This window comes from Columba livia, chromosome 11 (genome assembly GCF_036013475.1).
Source record: "Columba livia isolate bColLiv1 breed racing homer chromosome 11, bColLiv1.pat.W.v2, whole genome shotgun sequence".
Taxonomy (NCBI): domain Eukaryota; kingdom Metazoa; phylum Chordata; class Aves; order Columbiformes; family Columbidae; genus Columba; species Columba livia.
In genome coordinates this window covers 2,697,151-2,704,696 of record NC_088612.1, presented here as the reverse complement: position 1 = coordinate 2,704,696, position 7,546 = coordinate 2,697,151, and the positions used below count along the sequence as shown (strand labels likewise).

At 40.2% G+C, this 7,546-nt stretch overlaps 1 long non-coding RNA gene across 3 annotated transcripts in view; it reads left to right on the top strand.

Annotated features, from left to right (window-relative positions):
* The first annotated feature begins 162 nt into the window (after positions 1 to 162).
* LOC110364356 (uncharacterized) overlaps positions 163 to 7,546 on the top strand; it is a 110,775-nt gene continuing 103,391 nt past the window's right edge. For all 3 annotated transcript variants that reach the window (XR_010475215.1, XR_010475214.1, XR_002423075.2), the window contains exons 1-2: positions 163 to 436; positions 1,730 to 1,839. This is a non-coding gene — a long non-coding RNA (uncharacterized LOC110364356). The remainder of the gene's footprint in view (positions 437 to 1,729; positions 1,840 to 7,546) is intronic.

The window sequence follows — 7,546 nt, the reverse complement described above, 5'->3', positions numbered from 1 at the left end:
CGTTGGACAGCGCGTGACAGCGCGTGACAGCCCCGCGCGGCTGACTGACTGACTGACTGACTGACTGACTGACAGGCTGACTGGCTGACTGATAGGCAGACAGACTGGCTGACTGACTGGCTGACGGATGCACAGACGGATGGACTGACTGACTGAAGGACGAACGGATGGACTGACTGGCTGAAGGACGAACGGATGGACTGACTGGCTGACTGGCAGGCTGGCGGATGGACAGACTGACTGACGGACGGTGTCCTCCCCTCGCCCAGACCCAGGCCAGCTGGCTGGCTGCGTCTCAGGGTGCCCCTGGCAGAGGAGAAGGTCCCCGAGCAGCCCAAGGCAGAGAGTGGCTCCTCGCCTCCAACACCTCATTTTGTGTTTATTTGTGGGCCGGCTTTTCCACATCTTGTGTCACTAAAACCTGAACAGAAACCAGGTCTGTTACCTGGCGGGGAGAAATGTGCCCCTCGCAGCCGGTGTCCCTCACAGGTGTTCCCTGCCCCTGCAAATGTCCCTCAAGGCTTTGGTCTCCTCCGGTGTTTCCTAGTATGCGTTCAGCATACTTAGTGGTTGGCACTGAGGGCTGGAAGAATTGTGTTGCCATATTTCTTGTTGTTTTGCATCTCTAAAATAGGACATGAGATCTTTTCTGAAGAATTCCGTGGCCTGGTTGAGCATGCTGCTCAGCAGTAGCGTTTACCCAGTATTCAGTGTTCAGTTACTGCATTTTTATGTTGCTAAAACAGTAATTTTGGTACAGAGAATATTTCTCTTGACTCAGTGAAATGAAATCTGTGATACATTAGTTATAATAGCCTTAGGGGAAAAAGTTGACATTGTAGGCAGATTTTATGGCGAACTTTGATCTCTGTTACACCCCAAAAACCTCACTGACTTCAGTGGTATTCCATTCAGTGGCAGAGGATTTCTACCAGCATTCTGTTGTTATTTGGTTTGGTTTGACTTGATCTGTTTTTCATGCTAGCGGTATGTAATACTTTGCAGTAATAAGAAAAAAGAGCTACCATCCAAATTTTTTTATCTCCTTATGGCTGCAACAATACATCTTGATGTGCAGCAGTGAATTATGTCAAAATAACAAAATATTGGACACAAAGAAGACTTTTATAATAGTTTCTACAATTCTTTCTTGCCAAACTGAGTTATAGTAGGTTTTACGAACTCTACCATCTCTTACTCTGATTCATTTACTTGGATGCTTGATCCAGAACTTGTTTGGAAACAGAACCTGCTCATCATTTAAAAGCTGGTTCTGAAATCTGAATTACTGCTTTGTTGACTTTTATTCTATACGGTTTTTGCACAAAAACTGTGATATTAAGCCATTTTTAGGAATGGTTTCTTTACAGTTTTTGTTTGGGGTCCTTAATTTCAGAATTTACTAAGAAGGTAATTTTTTTCAAACTGGTATTTCTCACACTTGGTTTCTGCTCAGATGTAACAGTATAGAGCTTGAATTTTTGATTACACTAAACTTGGAAGATTCTGACTGATCTTAGTAAGACTTCTGTTAATCTGCAACCTTTGCGTTTCTTCTAAACAAAAACAGTAATAACAGTGCTCATTTGCCAGGTGATCGGACATTCACCTTTTCTTCAGTATGTGTTTTAGAAGTACATAAATAATAGTATTAATATTTTGAATTGAGTAGAAAATGGAAGTTCTGTCTTTATGATTAAGTGTCCTTACATATCTTTTACATTTTTAGCATGTTTCTCGACATCTAAGGATGTGTAGTATTCTCTCTACTGGAAGAAATGACAATGAACTTGCAGCAGAAGATGCAAAAGCCTCCTTTTACTTTTGAAACAAGATTTGGTGAGTCTGACTGCTTATTATTTTAATTACCCATGCATATGGTGAAGTGAACATGCAAGAGTCAGGTCCTGAGCAAAGCCATGTGAATGTAAATATTGAGAATTGAGTTTGAGCATAGATTGTATTTCCAAGACCCTCAGGCACTGGGTAGTATGAGTTTCATAGAAATGACAAACCTTTGAGAGAGCAGCCTCTCTGTTTTAACTTCCCTTTTTCTCAATGCTAAACTATGGAGGAAATCTTTTGCCTGCTGTACAGCAATTTTCTATTGTTGGAAGTATGCTTGAGTGATGAGTCTGAATCAAGCTTTATTTAAAATATTTGTTCAGTCCACAGCATTGCTAACATAACAAAAAGTCTCGAACCCCGAGGCAAAAACTTGTGATGAGTATGAGAAGGGGAATAGCTAGTTTTGCTTTTTAATGAGCTTGCTTTCTTTTCTTGTACTGATAAGACTACTAGGGAAACCTTTGAACATGCCTTTGTATTTTGTTAAAGAATTTAATATAGAGCTGTTACCAGTGATTCGTCAATATTACATTCTTTTTGGAGGAAACAGAACATTCCTTTTGACCTGCCTCTGTTATTTGCAAGTACCGATTCACTCAAAGCCTTTCACTACAGAGCTATGAGAAAAATTGCTCTTTTGCATTGAACCAGAACTTCTCTCACAGGAACAAAGAAACAGAAAATGTTCAAAAGTATTTTGATGGGTGGAACATTTCATTATACAATTTATTTTTTTTCTTAAAAAGGTATATTTTTAAGTGGAGCAATCTTACATAAAAATAGAAACATTTTAATTTGGGGTACTGTCAAACCAAAATATTAATATACTTTAATTTTCTGATTGGTTTTACTCACCTTTTTCCTTTTTACCCTAAAATGAACGTATGTGTATTAATAGTTTGCATTTCATTTGAATTTTTTAAAAAGAAATATTTTTGCCATGCTTTCTTGCTATAAAGATAGAACATGTCCTTATCTTTCAGCTATACTAGAGGGTTTGAAAACACATTCGTTACTCTGTGTTAGCACTTACTGAGTTATTTCAGGAAAGAGACCAGTTTGATGATTAACTTCAAATGTCTACTGTTGGTTTCAACAATTTGCTCAAATATTTAAGCTGCTAGTTTAAATTCTCTTGCTGGACCAAGGAATAGAGTTTCCTCCTATGCTTCCAAGGCAGTTCTCAACAGATGGAAGGCATTACTGTCCTTTCTGAGAACCTAAATTGCACATGATTTTATTTGCCTCTTTAGAGACATAGTAACCTTTTTTTCTTGGGTTATCTCCTTCTCTAATTAAAAAGTGATAGTCTTTTTAATTACTCTGTGTATGCTATAATGAGCCTCCCTGGCCTATTTCTGGTCTTGTGTTTTTTGGAGATGATGTAGTAATCTCTGAAGGCAGGACATGGAAGAGGAGGGAATCGCACTCTATGTTAACAATGTTGCCAAAATTAGAGATTCTTAGAAGGTATATGTAAAATGCATTGATACTGGTATTACTATTCTTTATGCAAAATGAAGTTCCCAGGTCACCTGATTTAATCTTAGCACTTGTATAATTTTCAGAAATAACTCTTTTTACTATGTACTGATTGCAGAAGGAGTGGCCAAGTCATATCTCTCTTGATGAGCCTTATTATTTGATGGATAAGTTACAAAAAAGATTATTTCTTCAATGCTAGATGTAAATATCTGTATGACCATGCTCCCTTGAATGTCAGTCCGCTCTCAGATTTGGAGAAGATACATGCATGTATCACTGAACTAGATAAGCATGCTGAAAAAATATGCTTATTACAATGTGGACCAGCGTATCATTTGCTTAACCAACCTCATTGACTTTTATGAGGACATAACAAGATGGATGGATGATGGCAGAGCGGTGGACGTGGTCTACCTTGATTTGAGTAAGGCATTTGACACAGTCTCCATCAGCATCCTTGCTGCTAAACTGAGGGAGTGCGGTCTGGATGACCAGGTAGTGAGGTGGACTGTGAACTGGCTGAAGGGAAGAAGCCAGAGAGTCGTGGTCAATGGGGCAGAGTCCAGTTGGAGGCCTGGATCTAGTGCAGTGCCTCAGGGGGCAGTGCTGGGACCAGTACTGTTCAATATATTCACCAATGATTTGGACGAGGGAATAGAGTGACTGTCAGCAAGTTTGCTGATGACACCAAGCTGGGAGGAGTGACTGACACTGGAAGCTGTGCTGCCATCAGAGACCTGGACAGGCTGGAGAGCTGGGCAGGGAAAAATGTAATGAAATATAACAAGGGCAAGTGTAGAGTCTTGTATCTGGGTAGGAACAACCCCAAGTTCCAGTATAAGTTGGGGAATGACCTATTAGAGAGCAGCGTAGGGGAAAGGGACCTGGGGGTCCTGGGGACAGCAGGGTGACCATGAGCCAGCACTGGGCCCTTGTGGCCAGGAAGCCAATGGTACCTGGGGTGGGTTAGAAGGGGGTGGTCAGTAGGTCAGAGAGGTTCTCCTGCCCCTCTGCTCTGCCTGGGGAGACCACACCTGGAATATTGTGTCCAGTTGTGGCCCCTCAGTTCCAGCAGGACAGGGAACTGCTGGAGAGAGTCCAGCGCAGGGCAACAAAAATGCTGAAGGGAGTGGAGCATCTCCCGTGTGAGGAAAGGCTGAGGGAGCTGGGGCTCTGGAGCTGGACAAGAGGAGACTGAGGGGTGACCTCATTAACGTTTACAGATATATAAAGGGTGAGTATCAGGAGGATGGAGCCAGGCTCTTCTCGGTGACAACCAGTGATAGGACAAGGGGTAATGGGATCAAACTGAAACACAAGAGGTTCCACTTAAATTTGAGAAGAAACTTCTTCCTGGTGAGGGTGACAGAGCCTGGCCCAGGCTGCCCAGGGAGGTTGTGGAGTCTCCTTCTCTGCAGACATTCCAACCCGCCTGGACACCTTCCTGTGTAATCTCATCTGGGTGTTCCTGCAATCATGTGTGTTGATCAATCTTGCATATTAAGTTATTATTAATAAAAATAAAAATTATTTTAATGACCTTTTTTGCAAATTAAGCTATCATTAAGTAGTATTACAAAGACTAAATTTCACAATCTAGGTTAAAATAGTTACTAACTAATAGGACTGAAGAATATTGTAAATGCTGTGTCACATACTACATTTTTCTGAATTAATTTTAACTGCTTCAGATTTATAAATGAAGGGAACTGTTAATTCCTGTTATTTGTCTAAGTCCAAATACTGTCAAGCTGATAAAAACAAGTTGTGCAGAGTGGAAGATTTAAAATTCAGATTGTTGAACAGCCTTGATAAACTCTGTGTCTAAATAGTCTGATAGTACTTGCTGCAAAACATGTGCGTGAACGTAACATTTTTGAGAAAAAGTGTTTAAATACAAACAGAAGCATGTTTGTTGAACTTAACAGTGAAATAGCAATATACAGAAGTAATCACTAGTCCTACAGAATGTCAAATGTCATGATTTGGAGAATGGCTGTAGACCTTATTACTTACACTGGATAAGAACCTTCTGTGAGTTTGTAATCTATAGCTACTCCTATTAGAGGTGTTTGTAATACACTGCCAGAACCTGATGCCGCTTTCTGAAATGCCACATCTGTGTTAAAAAAAAATACATTTGGAAGACTGATTTAAAAATTTGTAAATTTCTAAAAATTCCGTTTAGAAGAAGAAAATATTGGAATAAGAGGTAGAATTAACTTAAGGATTTCCAGTGGTATTCCTTTGTGTTGTCAAAGCCTCACAGTGTAGGATAGATAAACATGAGCTTTAATAATGTCATGCATCGGTATATTAGTACACAACTGTATCAGAATTTATTCTGATACCTTTTTCCATCCTCCTGACACTCACCCTTTAGATATCTGTAAACATGAATGAGTCACCCCTCAGTCTCCTCTTGTCCAGCTCCAGAGCCCCAGCTCCCTCAGCCTTTCCTCACACGGGAGATGCTCCACTCCCTTCAGCATCTTTGTTGCCCTGCGCTGGACTCTCTCCAGCAGTTCCCTGTCCTGCTGGAACTGAGGGGCCACAACTGGACACAATATTCCAGGTGTGGTCTCCCCAGGGCAGAGCAGAGGGGCAGGAGAACCTCTCTGACCTACTGACCACCCCCTTCTAACCCACCCCAGGTCCCATTGGCTTCCTGGCCACAAGGGCCCAGTGCTGGCTCATGGTCACCCTGCTGTCCCCAGGACCCCCAGGTCCCTTTCCCCTACAAAGGATCTGAGCTGACTGTCCATGGCATTATTTCTCTTCAAGGAAAAATAAAACTGCATCGGACATTTCAAAGTGTTTTTGGGAAACGCATGTCAAGCAGAGTATGTAACCTGCTTTAATTGTTAAACTATGCTGTACAAATTTGTCCTCATGGTATCCTGTTCGGTATCCCATGGCTGACACAGTGGAGGCAATACTGCATTCTAATTATTTATTTGTGTAGCAAGACTAGCTGGACTGGACTTCCTAGTGATCAGTAATGATAAAGTCTTACTGCAAATATGAGACATTTCTGATAACCTGCTTCCGTGTCTATCTTTCCATCATGGTACATGTTAGATGCAGTTTTGGAACTCTTCCTGTGTAAGATGACTGAGGATGAAACTAGACTGGCATTTTTCAGTTGAATTTAATTAAGTATTTTTCCCCATTAAATTAGGCTCTGATGTCACTTGGGGTTTGAAAGCTTATATGTTTGAGGGAATGGGAACTGAAAATCTCTTTAGAGTTGGGAGCAGGATGATACTGGAAGAAAATATTGTATTTCTAAGGTTATATATAGACTCTAGTCCAGTCCAATCATTGCCTTACGCAGTGACTCTGTTCTGTAGTAGCTCTTTTAGCTGTAAAAGTACTTAACTAATGCAGAATCGGCCAGCATGCATATAATCATACCCAGAGATGTAACTTATATTTGAACTGATTTCATGGAGATTTCATTTCACTGCTTTCTTTGTGACACTGTGTAGGAGAAGTGTTCTTGAAGAATCTGTGGTAAGCACATAAAAGCCTTAAGGAAAGAAGCCTTAAAATTCAAGCCCTAAGCAAAACAGTACTAATTCCTGGAAAAGCTGCTGAAGGTAGTTGGGATTTTGTTGTTGTTGAAACAGAAGACTAGGAGATCTTCCCCAGCAACCATTTGTAGGTGGTCTTGAAGGTCTCTCTCTCTAAAAAACATTTGCTTTCTACAAATATTCTTACAGGATTCAGACTGTACCTGTCCTAGAAGTTTCTATTGGAAAGAGTATTATCTTACCATTAAATATCTGCATTTTTTAACAGTAACAGTTCATGATTTTTAGATTGCATGTCATTTAATATCCATTCCAAAACTTAGATTTAGAGCAGATTTCTATCTTCAGCGCTCATTTATTTAGATTTCATGACAATGTGGATTTCATTATCTTGTATGTTGAAACTGATTGACAACTTCAATAGAAATGTTTTTGAAGTAGATATAAAATACAGAAATATTTTCTGAAAACCTTTCTCTGTGTCAGTCACTGTTTGTTGGGCAGAATTTTCTTTTTAGTTACAGAGAAAATTGTACGTAGGAAAAGATTGCCCCAAGAAATTTAATTTAGAGAAGGTTTACATACTTCAAAGTTACATATGCATCAAACCGCAAATGAGCCTTTAACTTGGAAGAGCTGGGTATACCCACCGTATACTCTGTAATGTGTAACCACTA